The sequence below is a fragment of the Canis lupus genome, chromosome 3 (assembly GCF_011100685.1).
Source record: "Canis lupus familiaris isolate Mischka breed German Shepherd chromosome 3, alternate assembly UU_Cfam_GSD_1.0, whole genome shotgun sequence".
NCBI lineage: Eukaryota > Metazoa > Chordata > Mammalia > Carnivora > Canidae > Canis > Canis lupus.
In genome coordinates, this window is record NC_049224.1 from 91,066,919 (window position 1) to 91,080,929 (window position 14,011).

General features: G+C 40.6%; 1 pseudogene; it reads left to right on the top strand.

The window, feature by feature from the left end:
- Window positions 1-883: 883 nt before the first annotated feature.
- Window positions 884-1,630, top strand: LOC106558598 (annotated as a pseudogene).
- Window positions 1,631-14,011: the final 12,381 nt, after the last annotated feature.

The following is a 14,011-nucleotide window of genomic DNA, read 5'->3' on the forward strand; positions in this document are numbered from 1 at the left end:
ATTTCTGTGAACAAGTATATCAAAATGGGAGTCAAACATCAAAATGTCAGTGACTGCATTGGGCTTAAGGTCAGGCTTAAGGAGCCAGCTTGGGCTGACGTCTGCCAACAGGTATGTGCCCGATGTCTGGTGTTAGGCAGACTGGACTTACTGGTTTCAAATAGGTGTCGTAGGTCCTGTGCGATGACTGGTCCCCCAGCAGGCTAGACCAGGCTTGTCCACAAGGGTAGCTCCGGAGGCATGAGGCTGGAATCCACAAGGCCTCTTGTGGTGTCGGCCTGCAGCTGTTGCAGTGTCACATTGCCACACCCTCCTGTCCTGATCAAAGATTTGACCAGATCTGAGGTGTGAGGAAACCGACCCCACAGCTTAACGGGCAGCCCTGCTGAGGACGATGACCATTTTCTCAATTTACCAAAAAGACACGTGGCTGCTGTCCCATCCTGGGAACCTCTACCTTGCAGGTGTGACAGGGTGAGGAGGTCTTCCAGTGAAGCAGGGAGCATCTCATTAGGACTTTGGGGGGCCCTGTCTCACATTTCCCTCGTTTGGCCCCTTCCTCCACTAAAACAAATCTTCTATTCTTGCATTTGTGTAAAAGTAGAATCAAGGCCAGTGAACCTGCAGTAAAAATTCTCTTGATCCTAAGATGCTGCGTATAACGTGCCTCTTGGGTAAACCAACCGTTGTTGCCGGGGACGGAGAGAAGACACTTCCAAATCATCCTCATTTACTCATTTGCTCTTTCACGTGTCCATTATCTGTCTCTATGAATTTGTCTATTCTGACTTTTCACATAAATGGGATCATAAAATACGTATTTTGTATCTGGCGTCTTTCGGAAAAATGCTTTCAAGGATCATCTCTGTTAGGCCGCTTCAGGATGAAGCTGAGCATCTCCTTCCCAGCCACTGGCAGCCAGAAACTCACTGAAGTGGCTGATGAGTGCAAACTGCACCTTTCATGAGAAGCGTATGGCCACAGAAGTGGCTGCCGATGCTCTGGGCGAGGAATGGAAGGGTGACGTGGCGCGAACCCGTGGTGGCAATGACAGACAAGGCTTCCCCATGAAGCAGGGTGTCTTGACCCATAGCCGCGTCCACCTGCTGCTGAGTAAGGGGCTTTCCTGCTACCGACCCAGGAGGACTGGAGAGAGGAGGTGCAAATCTGTTCAGGCTTGCATTGTGGATGCCAATCTGTGTTCTCCATTTGGTTATTGTGAAAAAAAGGGGAGACGGATATTCCTGGACTCACTGACACCACTGTGCCTCGTCGCCTGGGGCCCAAAGGGGCCCGCAGAATCCGAAAGCTTTGTAATCTGTCAAAAGAAGACCATGTCTGACAGTAGGTTGTTGGAAAGCTCCTAAACAAGGAAGGTCAGAAACCTAGAACCAAAGCACCCAAGACTCAGCATCTTGTTACTCCGTGTGTCCTCCAACACAAACATCGGCATATTGCTTTGAAGAAACAGCGTACTAAGAAAAATAAGGAAGAGGCTCCAGAATATGCTAAACTTTTGGCCAACAGAATGAAGGAGGCCAAAGAAAAATGCCAGGAACAGATTGCCAAGAGATGGAGGCTGTCCTCTCTGAGAGCTTCTACCTCTAAGTCTGAGTCGAGTCAAAAATGAGATTTTCTAAAAGTGACAAAATAAGGAAGATCAGACACCAAAAAAATTTAAAAAGGATCATTTATGTTATAGCATGTTTGAGCACCTCATTCCTTTTTATGACTAAATAATATCCCATTGTACAAATACACCGCATCTTGTTGATCCGTTCGTCAGTTGATAGACATTTAGATTGTATCTGTGTCTTCCCTAATTTAAGTCATGCTTGTATAAGCATGTATGCAGAAGTTCTTGTGTAGACATGCTTTCATTTCTCTTATAGTAGATGATAGATAGATAGATAGATAGATAGATAGATAGATAGATAAATAGATACATGATAGATTAGATAGATAGGTGATGGATGACAGATAGATAATAGATGATACACAGATGATACATAGATGATAGATAGATGATTAGATAGATAGATAGATGATAGATAGATAAATAGATACATGACAGATTAGATAGATAGGTGTTGGATGACAGATAGATAATAGATGATACATAGATAGATAGATGATAGATAGATAGATAGATAGATAGATAGATAGATAGATAGATACATAGATGGATAGATAGATAGTTGGATAGATGGATAGATAGATAGATAGATAGATAGATAGATAGATAGATAGATGATAGATAGATAGATAGATAGATAGATAGATAGATAGATAGATAGATAATAGATAGATAGATAGATAGATAGATGATAGATAAATAGATGATGGGTAGATGATAGATGGATAGATGATAGATGATAGATAGATGATAGATGATAGATAGATAGATAGATACATATATACTTGGATAGATAGATAGTTGGATAGATGGATAGATAGATAGATAGATAGATACATGATAGATTAGATAGATAGGTGATGGATGACAGATAAATAATAGATGATACATAGATGATACATAGATGATTAGATAGATAATAGATAGATAGATAGATAGATAGATAGATAGATAGATAGATAGATAATAGATGATGGGTAGATAGATGGATAGATAGATGATAGATGATGGGTAGATAGATACTTGGATAGACAGTTGGATAGATAGATAAATAGATAGATGATGGGTAGATGATAGATAATAGATAGATGATAGACAGATGATAGAGATACAGAGATAGATACAGATACACACCCAGATGCACGTACACAGCCTAGAATGGAATTGCTGAGGGAAAAGCAGTGGTTTGACCGTGTTAGGACTGCCTCGCTCTCGTCCGAAGGGCGCTTCACCATGTGACGGGCCCGTGTGCAGTTCACGGGGTTCTGATCGCCCCATGTCACTTGCTGTTCTTCGTCACTGACTAGTTATTATCTGACTTTTTTACTAGCGCCATCCTAGTGGGGAGATAGCACTTTCCATTTCCCTGATGAATAAGCATGTCTTGCCTCTTCTCACGTGCTTCTTGCCATTTATGTATCTTCTTTGGAGAAATCTCTATTTAAGTCCTTTCATTCTATTTAATTGGGTGATTTATATTTTTATAGTTGATCTGTAAAAGATTTTTTATATATATTCTGTATATGATTCCCTCACCAGAGATACATTTGGCAAATATTTTCACCCACGTAGATAGAGGTGGTCTTTTCATTTTCTTCGTTGTGCCCTTTGAAGCACAAAAGTATTTTAGGTTTTAATTGAGTCCAATTTTTTTTTAATTTTTTTTAATTGAGTCCAATTTATCCATTTTCACTTTTGGAGTCATATTTAAGAACCCATTGCTTAATTCAAGATCGAAAAGACTTACTCCCATGGCTTCTTCTAGTTTCAGCGTTTACACTATGTTTTTGATTCACTCGAAGTTAATTCTTATATATTGTATGAGGTGGGGGTCCAATTTTATTCTTTTGCACATGGATATCCAGTTGTCCCAAAACCATCTGTTGAAAAAACTATTTTTTTTAATTGAAGTATAGTTGACATACAGAGTTATATTAGTTTCGGGTGTGCAACACGCTGATTGGACAATTCTATACATTATGCTGTGCTCGCTGGGGTAAGTGTAGTTACCATCTGTCACCATGCAAAGTTATTATAATAGTACTGCCTACATTTCCTGTGCTGTACTTTTCATCCTTGTGGCTTATTTATTTATAACTGAAAAACTGCACCTTTAAAAACCGTTCTTCCTCCCAGTTAATTGTCTCGACACCCTTATCAAAAGTCAATTGACAAATAGTAGGAGTTTATTTCTAGAATCTTAATTCTACTCCACCGCTATAAATCCCTACGGCAGCACCACATTTATTAATTACAGTAGCTTTGTAATAAATTTTGAAATTATAAAGTGTTAGTCCTCTGACTTTGTTTCCTTTTTACACAATTGGTTTTGACTCTTCTGGGTCCCCTACATTTCCATATGAATTTTAGAATAACTGGCCAATTTCTGCAAAAAAAAAAAAAAAGGCAGCTGGGAACTAATAGGAATACTTTGAATTTGTAGCTTAATTTGGGGAGTATTGCCATCTTAACAATATTAAATCTTTCGATCCATGAATATGTCTTTCTACGTCTTCAGGTCCTTTAAAATTTCTCTCAAAGATGTTTTATATTTTTCAACGTACAAGTATTATTAGTTTATTAATAAATTCATTCTTTTTGACACTGTTGTAAATATTTTCTTAATTTCTTCATGTAGTTTTCAATCTTTTCTGACCCTTAGTGCTATCTAGAATCAGTCATAACATCAAGACTATTTAACAGGTATCTAATATGTATATACTAACAGCTTTTACACACAATAAAATTTTGGGCTATCATAGAGAATGTAAGAATAAATAAATGTGAAATAATATGAAAAATATAAGTTGATCTCTGGCCCCAGTTCTTTGAACAGAGCTCCTAAAACTCTTATAATTTCCTAAATAATAAGAAGAGTAGGAACATCTTATGTTCTAATATTTCTACCTTGGCCCTGATTCTGATACAAAGTTCCTGAATCCCTTGGAATGTCCTGGGTGACAGGAGCATCTTTTGTTCTAATGAGCCAACTCTTGGTGGGCTCCTGGGTGGTTTCACGTGGGAGCTGGTCACCAGACAGACCAAGCTAGGAACTACCCTCCACATTCAGGGAAGGGGAGTGGGACTGGAGACTGAGCTGACCGGTCATACCTATGTGATGGGAAACTCATAAGATCCCAAAAGCACAGGGTTCAGGGAGCTTCCAGGGTGATGAAACATGTACCTGCTATAACTCCATGAGGACAGAATGTGCTCGAGACACCTCAGGACCTCACGCATCTCTTCACCTGATCGTTCATCTGTATCCTTCATTATATCTTTTAGAGTAAACTGATAAACATAATTTAGTATTTCCCTGAGTTTTGTGAGCTGTTCTGACAAATTGCTGAATCCTTGGAGGGGGTCATGGGAACCCCAAGGTATAGCCAGTGAGTCAGAACTGAGCTGAATTGGAGGACACGCAGCTGCTGTTCCGGAGTATTGGTGGATGTGGAAAACACCCACACATCTGGTTTCAGCAGGATTGTGAGTGTGAGAGTAGACAGGAGACACATGAATGTTTCCCACAGTCTCCTAGAACAAGCTCTCCTGCCACATGACACAGCGGAACATCTGCTCTACGACAAATGTTTGTGAATAGTCAGTAGATGAATGACATAATGACGGCAGCGGCGATGATGGTGTTCGGTTTAGTCAAAGGCAGAGCAGAAGCGTCTTGGTCTACTCATCAACCCTACCTCCTACTTCCAGTGTCCTCTCCCCCCGGATTGCAAGAGTTCCAACAACTCCCACAATCTGCCATTTTGCCCTCACTTGCGGGCTACCGTACATCACAGAACATTCCTGGAATACTTTTCCGTCCCCTGCCCAAAGCTGCCCACCTTTGCCCACCCTTCTTTCTTGCCCCTCTAGTCTCGGCCCTGTCTAACCGCCATCTCCACTTGGAAACCTTCTCAGACATTTTCAGTTTGGGGTATGGGCCCTCCATGGTTCTCCCACCGTGACTCCCAGTTACCCTCGTGGTGACACCCTCACCTGCCCGCTAAGCTGTCAGCAACTTGAGGCCATGGAAGTCTACCTTCACCATCCAGAGCAAAGGCTGATACCTAGCAAGCATTCAAAAATGAATCAAATACAAATGAGTAAAATTATCCAGAGCAGTCTATATCTTTAGGGCATTGGATTTAATCAACATTTTTTCCTCCTGTCCCTCGAGGCTTTCCTGTTTTCTTTGTTCTTCCATTGCATTTCTATACTTTTCTTACCCTATATCTTAATTTTTATTGTCACGTGTCTACTGTCAAACACAGTCCTTGTTGAAAGCATCTTCAAAAATTCCCTCTGACCTTTAAATGATCATGAAACCAATTAACTGATACATAAAACCATGATGAAACTACCCTGCGGAGGGGTGCAAATCACATCTCCAGATCCACTCCTCGTCCCCACAACACCAACATACTAATTGGGGTTGAAAAGATATCATGCATTCGGAAAGATATAATTTTTGACTTGTTGGATGGTAGCAGTATTTTGGTATTTTAAAACTATATATAAAATAAATGTTTTCAAACTCATCTGTTGTTTTACTCTATTCTCTTTTTTTCACCAGCATGTTCTCTGAGCTTGCATAGCTGACCCAAAGTTTACTGACCATGAGACGTTAGGGGTGTCATTTTACTTCTCTGACTCCTAGCAATGGCACGTGAGCACCACTACCCATTCCTCATGTCATATGGAAGGAATGACATTTAAAAAGACATGTAAGCTGTCTTTCCCTATTCCTGGCATGTTGAATTTGTACAGTGAATTAGTTCCTTTCTCCATCCTCCCCGCTTCCTACATAGACACAGCTATGATCTTCAGTTAAATGTCTGACTGATAGAAAACCTATTTTTAAGTAAGCATGCAGTTAACGGTCACCTTGGATCATTTGTCAATAAAAAACTTAAGCATATTATGAGAAAAAAAATAAACTTATGTTTTACATTCCTCTTCCTTGCTAGTTCTCGAAGTGTTATTTAAATCTAAACTAAGAAATTATGACATTCTCTTGGGATTGGCTCTGGTTAGTCTTCAATAAATGTACCTCCCCTCAGAATGTCAGTGTTGTTCATTGACACTGCCATATTATGCTCAAAGAGTTGAGTATTTTCCAAAACCCTGCAACCCATTTCCCCTATAAATTATTCTTATTAATGCTGCTATACTAAAATGCCTATATATTGCTTTTTTTTTCTTTTTGGTGCAGGGGGCGATTTCAATATTTCAAAGACCCCTATAAATCAAACATAGTGTTGTAAAAACGCAGCAATTTGGCTGGAAAAGCAAAGACATGGTTCCTGTCTGACATTTGCATCAGAAAGTCAGCCAAGCTTCTGAGTGCATTAGTCCATGGAAACAAGAGTCCTCTTATGATAAACAAGCGCACTGGGAGACAGGGTATTATCACAAAGAGGATTATTTATGCTAGTTCGAGAAACAAGAAAAGGGGAAAAATGTAATCCCCTTCAGATCTTGAGGCTGCTGATCAAATAAAAATTTCAAAGTGAAATTTTTGAAAATTGGCTCTGAGAGTGCTTATGGTTTTAGTCAGAAAATAAGTGGGCAGAGGGACCTGGGGATGGGAGAGTATTGACAAATAGAAGAGCTAATGCTGACTTCTCTTGAAGCAGGAATTTAATTCTCTTAAATATCAGAAGCTACCCCAACTTCATTACAGACCTCATTGGAAACAAAACCATCTCTGTGGGGAAAAATAGACTTGCATGGACTCACACAGAAATGCATCCTCATTTGGACACACAGATATGGAGCCCAGAGTAGAAAACATATCCTCGAAAAACACCCAAATATGCCCATTCACAGAATTTGCAGTGATTCTGAGGTTGTAGATAGACCTGGGGATGAAAAGCAGGACCAAGGGTTTAAGCTAAATCCCTAACATTCAAGAGCATAAAGTGTCTTTAAAGTTAAAATGCCAAAGAAATATGAATACCTTCTCTTTTTTCTTTAACATAGTTCAAGAAAATTATAATCTGGATTTGTCTCTGGTATTCTTTTATTCAAGACAAGAAAAATGTCTTCTAATATGTACAAAGGAGGCACGATTTTTACCTACACCATATACATGTAAACTAATTTGGGTCTGTTACAGAAAATAGATGAAAAGGGAGAACAGGGGCTCCTTGGGGGGCTCAGGGGTTGAGCGTCTGCCTTGGGCTCAAGGCGTGATCCTGGGGTCCTCAGATAGAGTCCTGCATTGGGCTCCCTGCATGGAGCCTGCTTCTCCCTCTGCCTGTGTCTCTGCCTCTCTCTCTCTCTCTCTCTCTCTCTCTCTCTGTGTGTGTGTGTGTGTGTGTGTCTCAGGAATAAATAAACAAAATCTTAAAAAAAGAAAAAAGAACAAATAAACACATCTTTTATATGCACCAGGATAACACTGACCACAGTGGCTGTGGTCACCTGTGAGAAGGTCAAATTCATTTCAGAAACCATAGAATAGGGGATCCCTGGGTGGCGCAGCCGTTTGGCGCCTGCCTTTGGCCCAGGGCGCGATCCTGGAGACCCGGGATCGAATCCCATATCAGGCTCCCGGTGCATGGAGCCTGCTTCTCCCTCTGCCTGTGTCTCTGCCTCTCTCTCTCTGTGTGACTATCATAAGTAAATAAATAAAAGAAAAAAAAAAGAAAAAAAAAAAAAAAAAAGAAACCATAGAATAATACTAAAACACATCAGAAATGCAGTTTGTCAGCCATGGCTTCAAAATCCCAACTGTGTCTGCCATTTATAAGTTCTATACCCCTGGAAAAGATATTGAACCTTTCTGTGCCTCATTCTCTGCATCTTTTGTTTTTTCTTCTGCTTCTTTAAATGAAGGTAACAAATATTTAACATTCAGATGGTTATTAGTATTTGCATAGTCTCTCATTTTAGTACAATATCAAGCACATATTAATTAGGCACTCATTCAAAGTAATTATTGTACATTAACACAACAAAAAAGTTGCTTAAAATAACTTGTAGATTACATTTAATTGAATCAACTTTAAAATAATCTAATTTTCAAACTACACTAAATGAGTAAGAAAAGATGTTCAAAAGAGGTTAAGAATTTGAAAGCACAATTATACATCTAAAACCCTCTTTCATTCCAAATGGTTGTTTATCAGTAAAATTCCTGGGTACTCGGGAGAAAGGGGGCCCTTGATGTGCAGCCACCATCAGACAGATGAGCAGATGGCCCTGCAGAGGTTAGAGGTGCCCTTGGGGGAGATGACAGGTTTGTAGAAACATTCAAGTACAATGGTCCCTACAATGGTAAGCAACAACCTTATGTCAAGTGGAAAATCCACCCCATCAAGTAGTTGTCTTCATCACTCAGCACCAAACAAACAGGTCTGATAGATGTTTACCGTTGAATGAGCCACCTGCTACCGTGCTCTTGCGTCCTAGTGTTTGAAGCCATCTTAGATCCTATGTCTCTGTAGTTTTATATTCTAAGGTACATCCTAAAGGACAGGTGCAGTCTCTCATCGTGAGACAAGAATATGGCGGTGAAGGTGATCTAGGTTCAGTACCGAAAGAGAATGGAGCTAACAAAGAACCTACTGTTGGGGCTGTTAGGAGAATACAATGGAAAGATTCATGTAAAATGCTTATACGTTACAAGTTCTCAGGAAATGTCGGTTAATGTTTTTACAGATAAGTGTGCAACTGTATCAACTCCTGTGCTTGGAAGAGTGTATACAGTTATTATTTTAATATTATGTCCAACAGGGGCTTCTGTCGACACGTCCGAAGCGTGAGAACCACGAATAGGATCAAATGTCAGAGGTCAAGAACATGGGGGACAACTAGACAATGAGACTCAACAAGGGGATCAAGATAGTGGCAGTAAATCATGAAAGGCTATCGCTAAGAACTTCTCGTTAGCAAAGGGTAGAAGAGGAGATGGCTTCGAGAGGAAGATGAACGGGACAAACATCATTCCCATAGCCCGTTTCACGTCCCGGTTCCTCATTTCAACTTTCAACTGCCTGTGCCCCATGGGACCTCTCCTACCTGCAGATGGTATATTGCCTTTTCCTAGGTCATTCTTGCCACGGCCGTGTCCCACCCTACCAAACCCCTGCTTTGTGATTTCTGAAGTGACGGCTGATAAATATGTTAAAGCTGCCTATGTTGGAGAGATTTTAAAAGTCTCTGACCTCCTTCTGTGCTCAGGATATAGATTTGCTAGATTTGCTTTCCCATAATGTCTGGGGGCGGGCGGGGAAGGTGGCGGGACACAGCTTATTATGGGCTGAAATGTATTCCCTCACTATTCCTATGTGGAAGCTCTAACTCCCAATGTGACTGTATTTGGAGACACAGGATATTTAACTTTAAATTAAATGAGTTCCTAATGTGGAGATTTCTCTCTCTGCCCGCTTCTCTCTCTCTCCACTTACTCCTTGTGCACACCCAGAAGGCGGGCCACGGGAGGACACAATGAGAAGGCTGCCTCCTGCGGCCCAAGAAGAGATGTCTCACTGGACACCAACCTTGCCAGGACCTTGATATTGGACTTCAAGCCTCTGGTACTGATTAAAAAATAAATTTCTATGTTGAAGCCACCCAGTCTTTTGCTTTTGGAGAGGAAGAAATTTTCCCCCATCCAAGGTTCTTTTGGCTGAACTAAGCATTAAATTTGCACCAACCAGATTAACAGGAGAAAATCAAATTTAGTTACCTGTGTATAAGGAATCCACAAAGACATGAAATTCCAAAGACAGTCAGGCAATAGGAGGCTTACATGACGTCCTGAGCCAAGGAGAGGACTAGGGGGTCTCACAGAGGAGGAAGACCATGAGCAGAGAGGTACGAGTGGATGTTTGGCAAACAAATTGCCCTGTTACACAGGTAAGTTTCTCAGGTAAAAGGGGATCTCAGTTATTAGCTCTCTTTCTGGTACAGGCTCTCCTTCCCAGTGTAAATTTGGGTAGTTGAAGGGGGAGATTCAGAGCTTTTCCTGAAATTGCTGGGGTTTGATTGCTTTTGACTCAAACTAATGTCCATGCCCAAGTGGCCCATCTTGGGGCAGCCTGCCCTTGACCCCCCTACACTGCCACAGACACCCAAACACACCAATACACAGCATCACCCAGAGGACTGGATAAAATGGCGGAAATTTCAGACATCCTCGAAGACAGGATAAATAGAACAATCAAGCATGTGGACTTTATAAACTCTTCGAATTAATCTACATAAAGTCCAATTCCATTTTTTCTATTATCATAGTTAAAAATTTCGCTTAATCCTGCACACTAGAAATTTAATATACTACAAGGCTCACTGTTTATGGCTCAAATGCTGACCAAGGAGAGAAAACTTTCCAAGTGCTACTTAAAGTAGGATTCTGAATTTATTCGTCAGCTTTCGGCGGGTTGGGGCACTAAGAGAATGAGGAATCTATAGACGCGGTGGCTATAATGTGAGATGCTGGAGGCATAGCATTCTTTTTGCTGTTGCTCTTATTAATCAGTTAATTTCAGCAAAGAAGTCAACTGAGATTCTCTTTTCAACCACGACGCTCAAAGTATAGGCACATCTCCGCATCTCCCATTTTCAAATTCTAGTTTCTCAGCGCAAAGTTACATGTTGCCTTCTACCAAGATCTCCCTACTTCTCTCTAAAGTCATCTTGCCCCCATAGCTGATAGGTAACCTCTCTTTAGGGAGGATCGATAAGATTAAAAAAAAAAAAAAAAAAGAGTGTAGGGATGCCTGGGTAGTGCCTTCAAGTTGTGATTTCAGGGTCATAACGTCAAGCCCCATGTTGGCTGCACTCTGCGCAGAGTCCACTGCTTCTCCCCCTGCCCCTCGCGTGCACGTTCTCTCTCTTTCTCTCTAAAATAAATTAACAAATATTTTTTTAAAAATTTGTAAAGGAGTGTAAAGACCAGCGGACTCTGAGTCTTTCTAATAATAAAAAGTCCAAAGAATCTTAAAAGGAAATAACTCTAATATTAGTTAGCTGATTTAACAGCTCGGTGCCTGAAAGTTTTTAAGGTGGTTTTAAGATAACTGAGGCCATTTAGAAATTTCTCCCCCTGCATGGGAGGAGTAAAGGCAGTGATGATGTACTGCTGGATATGTCATCTTGTTGCATGGATATATTCCCTGGTATATATGGTCATGTGATCACTGGCCCTAACGCATTTTCCCTCTCACCTATTTTTTTTTTTTAATCATTTTCCTAGGGAGAAGGCTCAAAAATTATCATGGAAGCAATCCTTCCAAGCATATATTTATTTATCCAGGGCAATTTTTAAACAATTTCACGGCTCATGGACATCTGACCTCAAAATTTTGGCAAATTGATTGGCTTGTCCAATGTTTTTGCTCCTACATTTTTCATTATCTTGTCATCTCCGTATTTTCAGGGTCGAATTTGTTTTGTGTGTAAACTTATATTACTTGTGTTCCCAGGGTTGCTCTCACAAACTAAAAATTCAACTAAAGCTGATAGTTTTAAAAATGGAGATTTTAACCAACCAGGGCATATGGGAGAATCTTTGAGACCTGTGTAATCATATAATCAAGTAATTGAAAATAAAGCGTGCTCCCCCCCACACCCCCCAAGGGCTTAAGTCTAGCTACTCCTTTCAATGATTTAATTTTCTTCCTGTTATGTCATCTCCCACAAGATTGCCTGCAAAACAGACTCGCCAATGGCACATGAACACTGCAGCTGCCTGGTTCCTGATGGGTTGCAAAACAACATGAAGGAGCTATTTATTTTTCTTCTCTTTCGGAGCGGAGAACCTAGTACAGTGCTGCTGCCTTGATTATAATCATTCTTCTTTCTCGATCTACGTATTTAAGTGACTTTTGGTAAGTAATCTCCTCTCTCTGGATTCCAACTGTCTTATCCACTGAAGGTAGACAATAAGATCACCCTTAGGGAATTGCTGCAATGCCATGCTTGTGGTACAGATTACTGATTATCCTCTCGTATCCATTCTTCCTTAGGTATTTTTAATAACGAAGCCTCTAGGTTTTAGCGGAGCGCCAGGCTCCTGATTCAAGATCATAGATCCCAGACTCCCTTACAACCAGTTAAGACCCCGTGACTAAGTTCTAGCTCATTGTGATGGAAGTGATGTGTTCAACTCCAACTCCAGGGCGTGTCCTTAAAGGAAGTTTCTTCTTCCCCCTGTCTTCCTTCCTCCTTCCTGTGCCCATATTTAACTCTACTTCTGGGTGTGTCTATGAGGGTGTTTCCAGATGAGATTAGCTCTTGAATCATGGATCCTCTTCCCTCACAGAAGGAGCAGAAAACAAATCCTTGAAGACCTAAATAGAGCAAAAGGTGGAGGAAGGAGGGATTCACCCCTTTTCCCTTGCCTCCCTGACTGAGCTCATCTCATCTCTGGCCGTAAGGCTGGGATTTATACCACTGGCTCCTCTAGTTCTCAGGTCTTCAGATTTGAACTGAATTACCAGGTAGCTTTCCAGGGTCTACAGCTTGCTGGCAAACGGCAGATCCTGGAACCTCTCAGCCTCCATAATCACGTGAGACCATTCTTCATAACAAATCCCCATTTGCACATTTATCTTATGACATAGATACAGATGTGTTAAAAAAGAAACAAGCCCAAAATGGAGTCTTTTGCGCTCCCCCCCCCTCAGCCCCTCCCCACCAGGACTGCAAACTGAGATATACCTACAGTTTCAACCAATCCCAGGAATTGTAAAGGTCAATCTGAAATTTCCTGATCAGCACTAGTGAGATCATCTGCAACACCCCCCCTTTTGCCTTCCCCCCCAAAAAAAGGTCCTGGCCTGAAATAATCCTTTCTTTTCTTTTGTTAATAACTTCTTGCCACACCCTCCTGCCTATAAAAGCCTACTGTGTACTCTTCTTCTTCCCAGATCTCTACTAGCTAGATGGGATGCTGCCCAGGTCATGAATTGCTCAATAAAGCCAATTATATCTTCAAATTCACTTGCTTGAATTTTGTTTTTTAACAGTTCCTACTAGTTCTATTTCTCCGGAGAACCCTAATACCCCTGTAAACATGCAAATTTTGTGAAAGTACTTTTCAAAGAGCTCTTTAATCATCTATTTAAATGCCGGTGATTTCCTTGCTTTGATCTGATTCATCTTTAGGTATCAGATCAAATACTACTTTCTGAATTCTTCCTTGATTTTCTTAGGCATTTAAACTCTTTTTGTGCCGTATTTTCATATAATGGATTCTAATGCTTATCATTTCTTGTTTTGTATCTTGGCATTTCTTGGTCTCCCTAAAATAAAAAACAACTTGATTTTCCTACCTCTTAGCTCAGGCCCTAATTGACTTATAGTAGATGTTCAATGAACATTTTTAAATAAATAACTAATGCCAGTAATATTTTCAACCTTAAC